The 17,845-nt window shown below is 41.2% G+C and overlaps 1 protein-coding gene and 1 long non-coding RNA gene across 5 annotated transcripts in view; both read right to left on the bottom strand.

The window, feature by feature from the left end:
- The window catches only part of LOC111248685 (uncharacterized), a 166,750-nt gene that overhangs the window by 25,869 nt on the left and 123,036 nt on the right, over positions 1 to 17,845 (bottom strand). The window lies entirely within an intron of this gene.
- LOC111248687 (uncharacterized) overlaps positions 4,625 to 17,845 on the bottom strand; it is a 122,753-nt gene continuing 109,532 nt past the window's right edge. For both annotated transcript variants that reach the window (XR_015327130.1, XR_015327131.1), the window contains one exon: positions 4,625 to 5,027. This is a non-coding gene — a long non-coding RNA (uncharacterized LOC111248687). The remainder of the gene's footprint in view (positions 5,028 to 17,845) is intronic.

Here is a 17,845-nt window from a genome sequence, read left to right as displayed (position 1 = left end):
AGTATCTGACGGGAAAGAAATTAACTAAATTAAACACTCTTACTAAGTTAGTTGCTACGCCAAAAAGTGAGTGCTCTCCTTTATTAGGTCTCTACATAAATGTCCAACAATGGCCGAATGCCTACGATCGTGTCTGGTCATAACTTCATGTAGCAAAGTACCGTCCGACGATTTCGGCGACTTTTTGTAGAAGACGGGATGTGACAGAACGATTACTGCAAAACTAACCTGTTAGGTGTGAAACAGCTTTTCGGTAGTGTCGTTGCATCCCGTTTACATTCTTTCTACACCACGTTATCATGTAAAACACAGGGCTAGAGACGTAGTATGCCTGATGCACAAGCATCCATTGTCATTATTAATGCATCACTGTAATTTATACCCCGTGCAGTTGTCTACGATACTCTGACTGTTTGGCCAATGAATTGTGGTTGGTGGTATGACATCTCATTTCTTTTTTTCTTCCTTCCGTCGCACAAAATGCTACGAGATTTCCTTTCAACGTGTCAACATTTAGACGACCGTACAGCCGCGGCGACAGAGCTAGATCCATTGGCTTTCATCGCCCGAACATTTTTCAGCTGAGAAGTGGTAAAGGTCAGCTACAGTTGACAGCCAACCGGTTGTTCCCGACTGTTCTAAGGAGGGCAATGTTAATATCATAAACATGCATTAGGCAAAATAAATAGAGGAGAAAGGCATACATCTGTTCCAGTTCTTCCGGCGTTTCGCGCGATATTGCATACATACATACACAAGACATTGGTACACCATACCACAATACTATAACATTGATGAATTTTATGGAGCGCCGCTCTTGGTTCTCGAATTAAACGGCTTCTGAACAAACCTTAAGTAGGAGGAACGGGCTACTTGACGATTTTTCATCGCCAGTGATTCACAGGCCCTTAATTATTATGCGAAAGACGCAGATCGCGAGCAAAATGAATAGCATATAATAGAATGAGAAAAATAATTAGCTTACATTTACTCAAGCGCAAGACACTTTGCTTTAGATGTTGGATCCACCGATAGAATGCGACTAAGCACTCCTCAGGCTAAGGCCTAACAAGTCCCGTTTTACTAATTAACAACAAACGCTCTTCTGATGTCCAATTGCGTTAGGAATTGGGGTAAGTAACTAGAATATCCAGAAAACCATTATGAGGCTCAAAAATTTGGGCGCGCGGTATAGCGGGCCGGATCGGATGCAAGATCCTATCGCCTTATCCATTTGAAACTACTTGAACGTCTTAACGTGTATAACCGTATTACAGAAAGTCCGCAGTACTTCCCTTCAGGAAGTGTCCTTTACCAGCAATAAGGTCACGTGCTACTTCGGCTGTACCTAAGCATAGCCATAGTCGTCACCACTACAAGACGTTCATTCAAGTGCGTTCATTACCGCCTTCATATATTTTGAATACCAAACATTTCCTCATAACCGTCTTTAGACATAAAGATTATGAAAATCAAAGCTATGTAGCTATCAATGTGAGTCGCTGAAGTTCTGTACTTTAGCCATTATATGAGACAGGGGATTTTAATTATAGTTTCATATGTTATTCGTATACTTCCTATGGTATTTATCCAAACAGCTCAACATCTCGTAGTCTCATACATCTTTACCCAAATATAAGCGGAAAGGGTAATTGACCTACGACAAACCTCTAACTTCAGTACCCCAACGGTTATGTTCCATCTTTCCTTCCATACAATATAAATAATTGGCAGGCCTTAATTAATGCTGATGCTAAAAACGACTGTCGGGGATTGGTGGCACACGACCAGACTACGACATAGCAGCGATACGAAAGGTGCCTGAGGATAACGCCCGGCCAAAAGTAGAACCTAACTTGAAAGCTATCACAGTGCGTAACAAAATGAACCGATCCAATCGTGACGACGATGCAGTAGATTTGTGTAAACGAACATCCCACATGCACTGACAACAATGATATAATTTTATAGCAACCTATTAGAGTTGGATGGCAATGTTATATTGTTATATATTGTTTATAATCTGCTCGACATAGGCTCGAATAAATGAACGTTTCTCGTTGTGCCATATGGTTACTCTTATTCAGTAGGACACCGTTGCAGTCCTTAGATATTGTTCAGTATCCCCTTTGCTTTATTCAATCACCGGGATAGAGCAAGCGCGAGAAGCATATGAAATAATGGCAGGAAAGCAACAATTTCCTCTGCAATGTGCAGATGTTATAGATGGACAATTATCCGTCTCCCAATGACAGATAGACGTAACATATAGCACTCAGCCAGTTATCGCTGCAAAAACAAGATACTTTCCATCTGTAAACGTTGTTTCTGATCGCGTTAACGGCTTCAACGTTGGACTCGGCTAGATCGTCCCTCTGTGCCGGTCAGTCATTCTGAAGTGGTCTTCATCGGCATTTTGTCATCGGTCGGTCGCCAATGTTCTGTGGGCATATTTGAAGATAATCCGTGCTTTCGTTTTCGAGTGACGTTCATGAAGCAGCATCCAATGTGCCCATGATATTTTTTTATTTCTCGCTCTACCCTTTCTGGCTTCGTTCCTTTTGTTCTCGCTCTATCTGCGGGCACAATACAATAGTGAAGATTGTAGCCGTTATGCGGATTATGCCATAACACATTCATACAATGGTCATGGGAACCCATGTTGCGTTACCGGAGCTTCACTGGTATCGGCGTTTGTAGGTTTTTATGATTTCGCTATGACCGTTGTCTTGCGCTACAACTGCCGCTCCTGCTCGAATAGACTGTATTTATGAGACTGTCGCGTGGACGGTCAGATATGTTGGTTGGTGTAACGGTTTGAAGACACTCTAACCAGGGGAAAAGGGTAAAGGTAAGTGAAGAGTCTCGACATGAACATCTCAAGATCTTGAGAGATGCTGCCCATTTTGTAGCAGCGTGATAAAGACAAACGTATAAGTTTACGGAGGAAATGTATGATTATTGTCATTATTATGAGCACTAACAGAGTTATTAAGTTGTGAACTTTTTTCACTTTAGGCCCACATATTTAGTATTAACACGGTCAATAAGGGGGCTGTGGTTACGACTTCGACTGCTACTTTGTTCATGAGGCCAGTCGGACGTTATTAAATCACGAAGGAAGCTGAGTAGTGCACAAAGTTCTATTGCAGACTTTTTCGTGTATATGATGTTATAGTATTACCCCGCTGTTTACTCCTTCACGTACCTCAAATTCACTATATGGTTAATGCGAATGGCAATATTGGTTTGCATTTATAAATGAAGGGGCAAACAGTATTTCTAGCTAGGCAGGAGCATCAAATCAGGCTAATGAAAAAATACTAATGCCATATACTATGAAGCTGACAGCAAGCCCCTAATGTGAATTATGCTAAAGTAGTACTCTAGCTAACTATGGTACTAGGGAAATATAGAAGGGAAGAAGAAATATCTAGCGATATTTTACCGTTGCGGGACAGGAAATGGATTGATGATAATAGTAGTATTGAATGGTTTAGGTATAGATTCGATAATTTTACCAATTTGTTGTATCAACGTACCAATCCAAAGTGGGTGCAAATTAAACAGTCAAGTCTGTGCATTGTTATTAACTTGTTTTTTCAAAAATGGTATTTCTTTCTAAGGTCTCACACGGACCTCGTGCTTCGGATCTACCAGACGTGCCGTTCTATCACATGGCTGCACGCGAAGATGCACTAGTGCCTGTGTAACCGTGATGAAATGCATGATTCGTGTAACGTGAAGTGTAGGAAAAACTAATGGTTTGCCCTAGTTAACTTCTGTTAACTTAAGAAATTCTCTTAGCATATGATCTTACGTCAGAATACGGCGCGGTGGACAACACTAGTAAGGGGAAAGGAACTGATTCGTTGGCAAAACATAAACCGCATACATCATAACGCATAATGTAAGCACTGGAACTGATACGTATCGATATAAAAATGGACTAGTGCCTGAGCCGCCGAAACATAAACATTGCTAATAGGCTCATCAATAGGTGACCTATCGAAGGAATTGTACTAGCAAAGGTAGATGTCAAACAAAACTTAATGGATTACACAAATGAAATTATGTGGTTTTAATAAAATATACGCTGGTATTTTTTTGTAAAGATTTTCTCTTTAAAATACTTAACTTCGTTACACAACTGCACAGAGCAGGCCTCAATTCTGCCCCTTGTAGGCCGTTTCGATCAATCAGGTTAAGGAACACGCAGTCGCGTCATATCATCGAACCGACATAAAAATCGCTGTCGCAAGCATTCGCTTGGACGAGGTCCTTTTTTTTATTTTTTTTTTTATTATTTAAATAAAACTATTATCTGTACGATAGCAATTACTGCCTGATAATTCACCTTCATATAAAATGCCGTGTACCTTCACCCCAACTGATCATAAACCAATACAAATAACATAGAAGGGGTACGACAAACCATTGTTAATACTAGCCGTCGCGTAACCAAGCTAATTTAAAATATGCTTCTATATTGTTGCAGTTTGTCGCATTAATTGCCAGCAGAGACGTCGAAAGTAGACAAATAATAAAGGGGTTTAAAAAAACACGTCAATCTGGCTTGCAGTTTAGGCCACGCTAGAATCTCTAATGAGGAGAAAACAATAGATTTGAAGCAAGACGATTTGTTTATTGGCCTTACTTTATTTCAAACTGTGACATTGGTCTTTATTGATCACTTCGAGCTAATATCAGATCGGTTGGATAGCATCGAAGAATCCCCGTTCCTGTTAATGAGACCCCGAGGACACCTGCTTTTACAGATGTGTGATCATTTTTATTTGAACGTGTATTGTACCCAGTGAAATAAAGTGCGTATAAAATAGCCCACAAAAAATAGCTATTGCCCAAACAGATAAGCGATGACTGTCTAAGATATTACTATGGGGTATGCTGAGGCACGAAGTAATATGATAAAATGGCGTAGAGAAGGTCATAATCATATGATTTTTACGTTGCAAGTATCCCAAATACTTGTAGATGGACGTCTAACCTGGTTTACGAGCGGTTACCTGAAATAAAATAAGATAATAGACCGTCGTTACGTCGTACTATACTTGGGCAGGGATTAAGGAATCCAGTCAAATCTGTTTGCTAATACAAACATACTTGTGTGTGTTGAAAGAATTAAACATAGAGTACATAGTTTTTTTTTGGAGTCTGTTTGTAGGTGTCTGTGTATTGGCAAATCAAGGTCGATACATGTCTGGACAATGGGGAAAGCCAATAACAATGTACTTTAAAGGCCGTTTCTAAGAATTCTACAAATCCCACCTATTCGCTTATAGCCAAATAGAACTGTTTGTCATTAAAGTAGCCCTTGCGTTTGTGAATACTGTTCAACTTTCGCGCGAAACTCTTCAGTGTTATAGATATCTTCCCCTTTGAAGACAACGAACAAATATTCTATATCGATCCCAACTAACGATTGGATTATACGAGTAGGCTAATTGCGGTCACGACCTTCACAATAGCAATAATACGATAGCTTCTGCTCACCGTAATGAACTAAATTCTATATAAACCGTTTGTTATTTAACCCCTGCAAAAATCGCTCATCTTCAATTTCACAGTATTTAATCTCTACTTTCTCTGTTAGTTGACAACCTTTTAATACTTCATAGTTTGTAAGCTTCCTGCTGTGTGAATTAGATATCAATTACATGCTTTTCGTGCCCTCGTTTATCATTCAGACCCTACTAGAAGCAATTGCGTCCACACGGCACAAAGTAAATTATTGAAATCATAGTCGTAATATTATAATTATGCTGACTCGGTTTAGTTTTCAGATCGGCTCAGGGCCGAGTATGGGAAAAGCGGAATATTGGCATTGTCCTAACATTAAAATGGTTACTTCGGCTATACCTAAACGTCGCGAAGCATGTTGCTCATGCGGGCAATCCTGACGGCTCTGGTCCAAGCGTGTTAGGCGATGTCCATCATCATATGACCGTTTGATGATCAATTGCACACTTACATGTTACGCCGTGCAGAAAAATCATTGTCGGTTCAGTGCCCGGCAACGTCACCGGATCCCCCGTTGCAGTAACATGGCAGCAAAAACAGCAACTAATATTATCCCACCATTAAAGAAACACGCTTTTTGATCTTTTTCTTGCCGCTTTCGACAACTCCTCCGATGATTTTTAGATTTAGAAGATCGAACGACAATTGTGCCATTTTGTAGTAGAATACTCATATAAACATAGGCAGATTTCCGTTGTGTACCAGTCCCGTCCGCCGTTGCCTTTTCCACCACCGGCATCTGAAGGGTCCGAACACTACGAAGGGGGGTAGCACCCCTGACAGCCGATTTTGATTCATCAGCGAATCCAGCGAAACGCGGCGTTATGATGGCTGGAGACAGCGGTATAATAAACATATTGAGACACATTTGACTGGCTTGGTGTAGTTTAACCAATGGTGTCTCAATAGCACCTGCGTAATGAAGATGCCTGCTGGTGGTCGTTGTTCCGATGGCGTGCATAGGCGATGAAATAGGCTCGTACCGTGTTTGCACGTAACGTTTGATTTGAGCGGTGTAAGATGGATTTTGTTGGTAAGAGCGGGAAAACTAAATCTCGTGGACGGTCAGTGAACGCGCGGCGATCAATACGCGAGCCGTGTCTCGTAAAATAAGCGGAGCCTACGTGACGAACTAAAAATTAAGATTAAGGATAATAATAAATGTTTGTTGGATACGTTGGAATGTAAGAAAAAAAAATGTCAGGGGTCACGCTGAGTCGATCAGCAGTCAGTGCTGTCATTGTAGGAATTTTTTATTGCTTTAAACTAATATATGGAACCCAATAATTATAAATGTTTTTTTGTCGAGTTAATAGAATTTTCATGAAGTGCAAAATTCATCTACGTCTTGACACTTGAACTTTTAGTTCATTCTCAGTCAAGCAGGTTTGTGCGTAGCAGACCACCTTGCTTGAAATCGCATGCTCAAGCGGACCTGCCAAACAGATAAAATGGTCCCTATCTTTCTTTATATTAAAGTTACTATTGGTCTTTAGTAAAGTTCGAGGTAAATCGAATAGTCATTAAAACACTCCAATGATCCAAATGTTTCTGAGAAGAAAACCTCGGATCTATTGATCCCTCTTCCCGCTGCTTGCTTCACCCAACAACCATTGGATAGAATTTATTAGAACATTACTCGTCCATGCTTTATTGTTTATCTCGTTTTTCTGTCGTTCCGTTCTGTTAGCTACGAATATCGGTTTTAATAACAATAGAAATAGACAAACAAGGGGCCGAAAGCCCTAATAGCAGCTGTTATCTTTTCTCGTGCAATTTTAAGCACGGGGCGCCTTCTATATTAATTGGTCCGCCTCTCAGTTTGTTGACGTCGTCCCAATAAAATACGAAATATTTGTAGACCGTAAATAAAACACTGAACAATTTTCGTGTTGCAAGCTTTCACCATTGCGCTGTTGGCATTAAGGTGTTCCTACTTGTCGCTCAGAAAATAATACATCAGCTCCGAAGCACATAAGCTGCAAGTATTTATCACATTTAAATGACCACATCATTCCTAAAGAAGGGCAAATATTTATTCTCTTCTGAGGCGGTACACAAAAAGAAGCCTGTACACGAAGCCTGCATGCCGTTTCGATGCCCCTCGACAATGTCAGCATAACGAACGTATAATGTAGTTGATCAATAAAAAAAATAACAATAAAATGACAAGCTAAAAATCAAGTGATTTATTATCGTGCCGTTCAATTTTTTGTTCACTTCACGATCTTTAAGAAATTGGGCACTGCCTCACTCTTCCGCAGATCTATCCCACACCCTCTCTGATATAATACACAGAATGTCGTGCATAAATCAGCTTACTTTATCAGGGTACCGGATAGCCCCTGTAATTACATCAGTTTTGCTGATCTATGGATTGCAGCTTAGCGGTTTTTGGATGCCCCTTGCTACGAATATAAACGTTGCACTGTCCCACGTTACGCACAGTATTCTCTATTCGTTGTTTGTTGCGTACGTATATATATATATCGGTCCTTTGTAATAGTCCCTGGCTATCGATAGACCCGAAACAGTGCGCCATAGTGAACATTAAATTTCACATTATAATAGACAAAACAGACTATTGCAGAATGCAACATAGATGGCGCAGGCTGCGCCAAGCCCCTTAATCCATATTTCATAGTGAAACAGCGCTACAACGCTAAAGAATTGTTAATATATGCAATATACGAGTGCCTTCAGGCCCGTTTATTCGAGTCTTTTTGCCGGCCGTTATTATCTATACAGTTTACGTCGGCAAAATCTGACCGAACGTACGAATATTTAGTATTACATTACTGGATCTCATATTTTTGCCACACTCCCCTGACAGATACATATCGATAGAAAAGAACTGACTGCTAGTCATCTATAGTGCAGGTAATTTACACACTTAGAAGACATCTTCAAACAACGAGTAACTTTTTTCCTATCACAACAGCAACTACGACGCAAGTTAACGCCTAATTAATAATCAAGTCATAATAAGAAAAGTATCTGTTGTCGATCCATACTTGCGAAGAAAGTTATATATCGGAGCATAGGTGTTTCTTCAGTGAAGGACAAAAAACCCTTGATGAGTCTACCTCAATATTCCTTTCCTTCGTCTGACTTTCGTTTGATCTTACAGGGTCCCGTTAAGTGACATTGGGACCCCACGCCTCCCTGCCTCTCGAGCAGTCTCTGTTTGGGAAATACAATCGCAAACGGATGTTATGGGCTTTTCAGTCTTCCTCTGGCGAAACAGCGATTAGAATCACGGTAGCTTTCTTTTTACTTGTCATACATCGATAAGTCTTTATCTTGGTTTCTCCTCTGCGTTTTTTTTTTTTTTTACTTCTTTCGTTCGATTCTCTTCGGGTATAAGCAATTACTCTATTTACTCATACTTCGTCCTCGCTCTGTTCGACCAGCTTCACGGTTCATTTCGCCCGATAAAGAGTTATCTTCCCTCTGTTCTCCCTTACTGAATGAAAAGAAAACAAGGCATTTTCTCTCGTAGCGTTTTTGTCGAACGATCGTATCGGGGGTGGTTTTCGGATACGTTTTTAGTAGGGCTTTATGCTTCTTTGCCTTTGTGTTTGTGGGCGTGTGTGTACGCCATTGCGACCAGCTGCCTGTCATTTTGCCAAGTAGTGCCGTTGTATTCAACAACTCGTCCCCGATCAGATGTTGAATTAGTCAAGTGCAGGTCGTATTCATGACTCCTCATTGATTTTGACCGTCACGCCCATTTCGTGACGCGTCATTCCTTCCGCAACCGGCGTGCAACAACGAAATATCCTAGAACTAGCCTTCTTTATCTTCGCTATTAGAAATATCCCTTGATTTGGGTGCACATGTGTGACTCTACGCTGTATGAAAAACCTGACGAAACGTTACGAAACACATAATTCTAACCTCAGTGGTCAAAATAGAATTAAACATCACGAAAGGTAGAATCTTTCATTAGAAAGAAGAAACAAGCTGAACCTGGTCAAACGGGTCAGATCAGTTAACCCGAATTGCCGGATCATCTCAGTCAAAACGTAAACCTCACATGCTGTCGCACGCACGCGCAAGGTTAGTATTTGTTGTCGCGTGAACTTGTCGCCACCTAAGCACAGATGTGAATGCGCTTTTCTCCCTTCCAACTCTCTGGACGACACTGTGGCTCACATTTACGTTGGTCTCATTAAGTGCACGCGCTTAGTAATGCGTATGGCAAGCTCTGAGCGTGGTAAGAAGTCGACATCGGTCGATGGGTGGAGCGATCCACACTGCGCCGAAAGCACAGAGATTGATCGTAGCTTTGCGCGAAGATGACAAATGTAGACCAAATAACTTTATTCCCTATCACATAGAGGGAAGGTACTGATTTAGGGCGTTTCCGTGCTTCATGGTCTAACCCGTTCGTACTAGACCGCTGCTGTAACATCAACACTTCAGCAACGGAGTTGTAATTAGAAATAACGAAATTGCATAAACAGTACGGAGCTAATTAATTCTAATTTAATTTTTATTACATTTTACTCTGCCACTACTTAGACAGATGCGCAATGAAAACCTCCAAAACGATCGAGAAATTTTTGACTTATTAGTCTGAGCAGATTTGACTGCAGTCCCAAGCTTCGTTTAGTTAAATGCTCTTGATTTGACGACAGCAGTGGAAAAAACGACTTGTCAGGAACAATCAGGAAACTAGATATGAAAAATATTTGGTCTGCTGTGAGAAGCCATGATTTCCGAAGGACCCACGGCATACATACAGAGGAACAGGGACGCCACCATAAACAATCAGTTAACAGTTGATTGGTAGGTTTTTTTTTTCTAGAAATCGCATCGTTATGGCTGTAATATAAGTAACAACCCCGAGAGCTGCACCAATAATAGACACAGCAGCATCAACATGAAATGACCAATAACAACCATACGATGGCGAGGACGAACGCCCACGCATCAATCAAACAATTATTTTTAGACGTTGGTCAACAGACAATCAAAAAGTCAAATTGGTTCAAGGCGGCTGGGAATAACAACAATGGCGCGACAAATGAAACATATTTGTACGTCTCAATAACGCTTAAGCTTTGGCTGATGCAACATATATAGTAGCATCATAATCTTTCACAGTTATTCAGTGAGGTTCGATTTATAAATTAACAGTCCAAGTATGAAACTAATGCGTAGCCACCAGTTTACTGGTGATGGGTATAATAGTATGACAGTGCTATGGCCGCCACTGGCACCGATGGCCGTGGAAGCGGTGATGATTATCAGGGATGACGGTAACGCCATCTGTCGCCAAGGGGGTGTATCCTCACTTGGTTACATACGATGTTATTGTTATGTTAAAAATGGTGAATTTGCAAGTAACGACTCTGGACAGATGGTGACTGCACAGAGGACGGATAGGCACTTCCGGTTCGCGTTGTGATGACTGGACGAGAATAAGCAAGCGAAATCGGGGTATGTGCATATGAGGGTTCATGTTAAAAGAAGTTACCTGTATTGGACCGTTCAAGGAAATCCGTGCCTTTTTGTGTTCATTGTAAATTTTCATTTGTTCTGCTTATAATGTATTATTGTGAATGATTCCAAAAAAAGAACGACTCAAATATTGTATGGGCTAAGTGGTGGAAAACTGGAAGCTCTCCACTGCGAATGCTTACCACCGCAACCTAAATATCAATTAATTTTACCATCATTGCATTACATATCGTCTATTCGAAAAGCGTAAAATGATGATGGTCTTCGCTAGGCGCAAGCGTTCGCTGCAACATCCCGCGCGGTGCTTCGTCGCCACTGCGAACGGAAACGACACAGAAAACTCGAACAACTGCAGAAGACCATCGCCTTGTTGCAATGCTCACCGCTAGATTTACAGCATCCGTAATCTGACAGTCTTCGTTGACCTTGAACGTGTTTATGACCTTTGCATGTAATAGCGGAAACGTCAACTTTTGCGGTACGGCTTGGACTGATGCGATGACGCTGCACGCAAACGCTGACACAAACGCGACGGGACCCCTTAACTTAGATAAACTCCGAATTTACCGAACATACGAAAATGCTGACATCTACAGAGATTATCCTGGCAAGTATGTGAAACATTCGTATTACTGAATTGAACGTCCTTTCAAAAACATTATCATATGGTGATACAGCAGGAAGAGCCGACCCTAATTGGCGTGTATCACTCAACAGCAAGGCAGAATATGTGACCATTTTCTATGCATGTATACACTGATGTGTGGTACAATCGTGTGACCTTTATGACTGTCCAGCCACAATTGCCTTCCTCGCAACCTCTTCTCTACATACTGGCTACGTTGCATTCGTAATAGGTTAGAAAAATGTGGTATAACGACTGATCGAGGCATTCGGCTCTGTCCAGCTTCTAGCAGCCTAATTAAGGCTCAGGTTAGCAAGGGGAGGCTTATGCTGCGACGGCGGAAGTTTTTCTGTTCAGGGATAAGTAAAAGAACTCGTAGCGCGCCTACGTTGTACGTACAGCTATAGTAGATACTACAACCGGGATATTTGTCCAGCACAATAGGTACGCAAACACAGAGCAGCGTGAGGCGGAAGCTTCTAGATAGATAGAAATTAGTCACTTGATGGTCTAAAAATCTTCGCTAAAGCAGTTTTCTCACCTAACATATTTATGTTGCATGTTTCTTCCTTGCCACTCTGAGAAATGAAAACTCTCAAATTATGCAATTCTGTCTTCGAGCTCTCAGAACATTTTTGCTTCACCCTGCACATATTCAATAACGCTCAAATGGCCTCTAGGCGTCTCCCTGCCCTTTAAAGCAATACAGGCATTATCCGTTACGGTTATCGTTGGCCGTTACTCCTACGCCATCGTCTGGTACGGCGCCGGATTCTGAAGTTTCTGCATCACGCCGTGGCTGCTATCAAAGACGCCAGCCAAAGCCGCCGTTGGCAGATCGGGTAAAGTCGTAGAACAGGAACACACAACGGCCCAGCTTCTTCCTATACAGTTGTCATTGGCCGATAAGCGAAGCTGTACCAAGGGTAATACAATATACGAGCCATTATGGTTTGATAACGTGCACACGGATCTGCAGTTAGCGGGACGTTGAGTCGATGCAGTAGACCGAATTGGCTCATTGGCTGGCGAGCCGGGTAATAGTACAGTGTCCGTTGATAGCGTAACAGTCGTTTTTAGTTGCAGTAATCATAGTTCTAAGCAGATATGCTGGTTGTGGTCGCCGTTGTATTGATAAGGGGTGTAAAATGGCCGGCTAATGGGAAAAGGAGCCGGAGGTGAGGACGCGGTTGATATTTATACACCCATACGAATTAATGGTGGTGATTGTTATCTTGTTGGTGGGTTTTGAGTCGAAGGAGGAGAGTCTCAGGCATCTATTTGAACGTACTATGAGTAGATCTCTGTAGAAAGTTAATAGGTAAGTACAGGAGAACGCTGCGATTGTAGCATTCTGCTGATTCAGTTGATGCTACTGACTTTATGACCTAATTTCGTTGATGTAGACATGGCCGTTGAGATTTACTTTCCGTCTGAACTCCCATCAGTTGACCTTCGTCGCGTTTGATACTGTCGATACGGACGGATCTGCAGCTTACGATATGATACTCGCAGGCCTACTTTAATTCCAGGAGCTTTTTTTTAAGAATTGATTCCGGTACCTACATGCACTCAGAATATTTGTGCATATATAAGATATTCTACCATATATTGCTCTGAGCAGCCCACGCAAATGTGTGATTATTTGACAGTTCGTTTGCCGATCAGCATGTCGCTGACAACATGGACGTTACTGCAGATTTATATAATTGAACTCGAACAATACTAATATCGAAAAAAAGGCCTAAATAAAAATTAGGACAGTGGATCTGATCTGGCCGACAGGCTTCGACCAAACGTTCAAGTTGAAGTCCGTCATGCAAATGAAATGAAGTGATGAAAACAAATATAAGAAGCTCACCTCACGTTATAGATGCATCAATAAGCAGACCAAGCCGCATAAGAGTACGCGCAAGCACGTTATGCTTTTGCGTGTTAGCTTTTAAAGCATCTTATTAAATTGAATGAACGTATATAAACTAAAAAAGAGAGATTAGTTCACGTTTTTTATCCCTCTTCGATAATTATTCATAAAGAGTTGTGTCGTGGTATCAAGTTATGAACATAGAGCATCGTTTTCTCGCCGTTGATCACCATTTTAGCTACTTGTCCTGACATTTTTGCACTTTCTTCTTATATTTAGCCCAACAGTTCAACTGGCCCCAAGTTTGTCAGGATCATTTCGGACGGCATAGATAATTAGCATGACATCACAGGCAATCGTTACGACCACGCGGAACCGACAACGTTAACAACAACAACAAACAAAGAGTTTCCACTTTTACAACCGCGGCCATCACGTGCCAGCGCTGACCGTAAGCCAATGTAATGTCGTAACTGATGACACGAGGGCTGCGAGGAAACAAGCACTTGTCACCCGCTGTCTGTCATTCTGAGCGGTTGAAAATAATCACCTCGTTATAGATCGTAGAGGCATAGTTCTGACTCCAGCTATGGTCAGAAAGCATAGTGCCATCTCAGTCATGGCCGAGATGTCGGACGACTGCGAAGCGAAATCGACCGACATTCTATCACGATTCGTTCAAATCTTGCTACTGCTTCTAAAAAAATCCCCTATCCCCTTCAACATCTGCCTCTGCTTTCCGCTGCCCCGGTGGCGGTTTCAGCTTCGTATTTCCTCCGACTTCTACTAATCCTACTATACTTGCTATAGTCCTGAACAAAATACCGTATCAATTATAGCCTGTATCAGCAGTGCACATTCGCATACGGAGGCATACACCTACAAACACATACAGAAACTTGAGTTCTTAAGAAAAACTGCGCTTAAGGGCTTAGGACAGCACCCGCCATAGTAGCGATTGCCCCAGCAAAGAGTTCCCGGTAACTTTTTTTCTCTGCGTCATTTTTACGCTTTGTTTTTATCGGCAGCAATGGCTCTAGCGGCCGCAAAGGTGGCAGTGCAAAAGCACAGAATCGTGCTACTGCCTAGTTAATGCTTCTCCTTTTGTCTTCATTTGTTATTGTTGTTGTTGCTGCGGCTGCTGTTTTTATTGTACCTCGGTGGTCCCCAACTAAACGATGTTTGTTTCTAAACATCTATAAAGTTTTTGTTAACAGAGGTATGACAGAGAAGCCAAAAGAGCTGTCACTTACATAGCAACCTGCAACAATTCTTCACTCTGTCGAGCTCTTTCTATGCATATATACATATATGTTTGGTGTTTATTTATTGGTTCTTTCTCGGTCATCGCCTCTAGTGAGGGGGGTTAGCGGCTCCTTGGCTACCATTGCAGACCAGTTAGTTAACATGCATAGCGAATGTGTAGATGAGTTTGTTTTTTTCTTTTCATAAATATATTCTTTTCATATGTAGCGTTGCTGACACTACATGAATCATCGCTAAATTTTGCGCTGTAAACGGTATGGACTTGTCTTTCTTTCGCTGTTCTCGCCTTTCTTAGGCGATTCCTGAGCGGCTGGTAAACGGTTAGGGTAATCATATACCGACTTCTCGAGACCCGATATTCTCACTGCACTAGTCTCTGACCTTTTGTATTTAGTATGTCTTCAGCCGTTGCGGAACCCCGGCTTTACATGTACTTTAATACTTCGACGCTTCAACACGTCCAGATCTCCGGTATTTTGACGTGTGGAGGAGCCAAGGAGGATCAGGTACTGAGGAGTAAAAAGTTAGGCTTCCAAGGGTAGAGATCATGAGTAACACTGATCAGTGAAGAATGGGTGGTGAGCGGCCTGGTGCTTCAGGTCAGTAATCTACTAAAAACTACCCATCGGTTTGGGTTTCATTCTGGTACAAATATCGACAACAACAACAGGAGCATTGCCCGATTTTTGCCTCAGTAAAATAGGCCCAACTTGACCATAGCCTGATACCGAGAATCAGCAAATAACCTACCTCGTGCGCTTTCCGGGTGACGTTCTTCACTGTATACGCACGTCACACAGGGATTTTTATTCGGTTTATTTTTCTGTCTTGTCTGTGCTAAAAAAATCTGAAATGCAACAGAAGACATTAGGCCTAAAATAGCTAGTAGCTTTCGGGCTAGCTTTGGTATAGTACGCCATTTAACGAGTTTCATAACTCGGAAATACGCTACATCTTCAAATGAATGTCATCATTAATAACACCAAATTAACCTGTACACCGAGAGGCCACTTTTTGTATAAATTTCCACTATATAGTCTCTAATTTTGGCTTCGGTGCGATTTCAGTTCTTAATGGCGTATACTATATAGCTCATCTCTGTTATATACTAAATCGAGTGCGTTTTACCGTATCACGCGCACACAAATTCAAGACAGGTTTCAATTTAAGTCTCTAGCCGTGAAGACTGTGACTATAATTTCTCATTAACAGATAGTACTATCGTTAGGGCGTCGAACTTCGGCTAATTTTTTTTTCTGTTTCTAGCGTTTCTTCTAGAGGCAGTATTGGGTCGCAGGGCAACTTCTTGGGTCTTTGAGTGAAATGTCTAATAATAAAATTGCTTGTTAAATGCAATCCAGTTCGGACAAAGAATAAAGCTAACGTCTCTTCTATGTATATTATTTTCTGATTTAGTAGTGAGCCTAAGTTACCAGGCTAAAATCAGCAAACTAAAACGTTTGCACTGAAGTAACGACCTAACACATTATAGACACATCGTTATATGCGACCATGGTGTCGTTTAATTAAGGTAATAACATCATCTACGAACAGATATGCGTTTCCTCTATATTTATATCTATAAAAATGACAAAAAATAGAGAGATGCTATAAAATGAGCTTGGTTTGCGCGCAGTTAAGAACAACATATCTTATAATAAATAACAGTAAATTATTTCATATTGGGTCCGTTCGCCTGAGCCAAACATGGCGGTAACGTAAGTTACACGGCCGGTTCATCTTCGTCTATGCATTTCGGCGAAAGAAGTTAGGGTTGAAATTATGAAAGGAAAAACAGACCGTTGTTTGACGATACGTAACTTAGCAGTGTGCAAAAGATATGACAGAGACATTACAACCTATACAAATACAAATATATATATTATTATATATATACACAAACCTATGTTCTCGAAGCTTTTGTAGACAATACATATTCATAGAAAATATAATGTATGAGCATCATCAAGTATGAGCAAAAAGTCCGTAAGATTAAAAGATCTTCAACTTTCTAAGATGTTTTTTTGTAATTTCCTAGCTACACCTAGAAGTACTCCCTTTTACAGGGCTGCTGTGATACAAACTTTTCGTTTGAAAATAGCTCAAGTTAGCAGGCCAAAGTTAGACGCTCCTATGGTTCTCTTTTTGTCCTTGTAAACTTACTACGTCTTTTATAACATCGTACAGTTGAATTGCAGAGGTACTAATCGATAGCTTATTATAGATATCCCGCCTTGGTGACGAAGGATTTAGATTCTATCAACTTAATTGTTTTTTGTCTCTTAAATGCTTAATATAAACGAAATACGAGTTGACGTACGGTCTGCGTGTTTGTTTGGTCCATCTGTTATCAGCTTTTGGCGTAGAACTACGTAAACGGGTGAACCGCATTGAATCGCTCGCTATTGTATTCCCCACACACAGTGTACAAATAATACTATCGAGCAGGCGAGGCGTACTTAGCCAACGAATGAACCTTCGCAGTCGTCGCATGGGATTTCTTCATGTATCTTTTTTTCTTTTTCTTTTTTCTTTATTCCTATGCGTCAATCACTTCCATTCTTGTCGTGCTGAATCGCATCCCTCTCCTACATAATATAGAAAATGCGGATGAAAATAGAGCGCCAGTTGAAACCCAGTGAGTATTGTGATACTGCAACTGTATAGGCGCAGGCATACATATATAATAATATTATTGGCTGCGTGAAAAAAAGAACGAAACCAGCCACTGCGCATGCCAATGTACGTAAGGAAAAAGGCTGCTATGATGATAAACCGAAGAAGGGCAAACAAGGATATGTAAGGTACAGTTTCCATGCTGTTCTGACACTCTCAAGCTTAGGTTTGTGTTTCTTTACTGAATGCCACCAAATATGTACACTCTACTTTAGCGCAAAGTTCTTCTCTAGTCTTTGTTCCGGTCATAGTGTGCCGTGGCACGTGATGGCATCTTAATTGTGTTGCGTGTTTTACGACCCTAGCAATGTAGGCCTGTCGCAGACGTCTGTCTGCTGATGCTAGTTGACGAAATTGCCAAAAGTCAGGAAAGTCGTTAATTATAAAATTATAACGTCGGTGTT

This window comes from Varroa destructor, unplaced genomic scaffold, assembly GCF_002443255.2.
Source record: "Varroa destructor unplaced genomic scaffold, Vdes_3.0 BEIS01000004.1, whole genome shotgun sequence".
Lineage (NCBI taxonomy): Eukaryota > Metazoa > Arthropoda > Arachnida > Mesostigmata > Varroidae > Varroa > Varroa destructor.
Note: the sequence above shows the minus strand (reverse complement) of the source record. Positions and strands in the feature narration are given on the sequence as shown.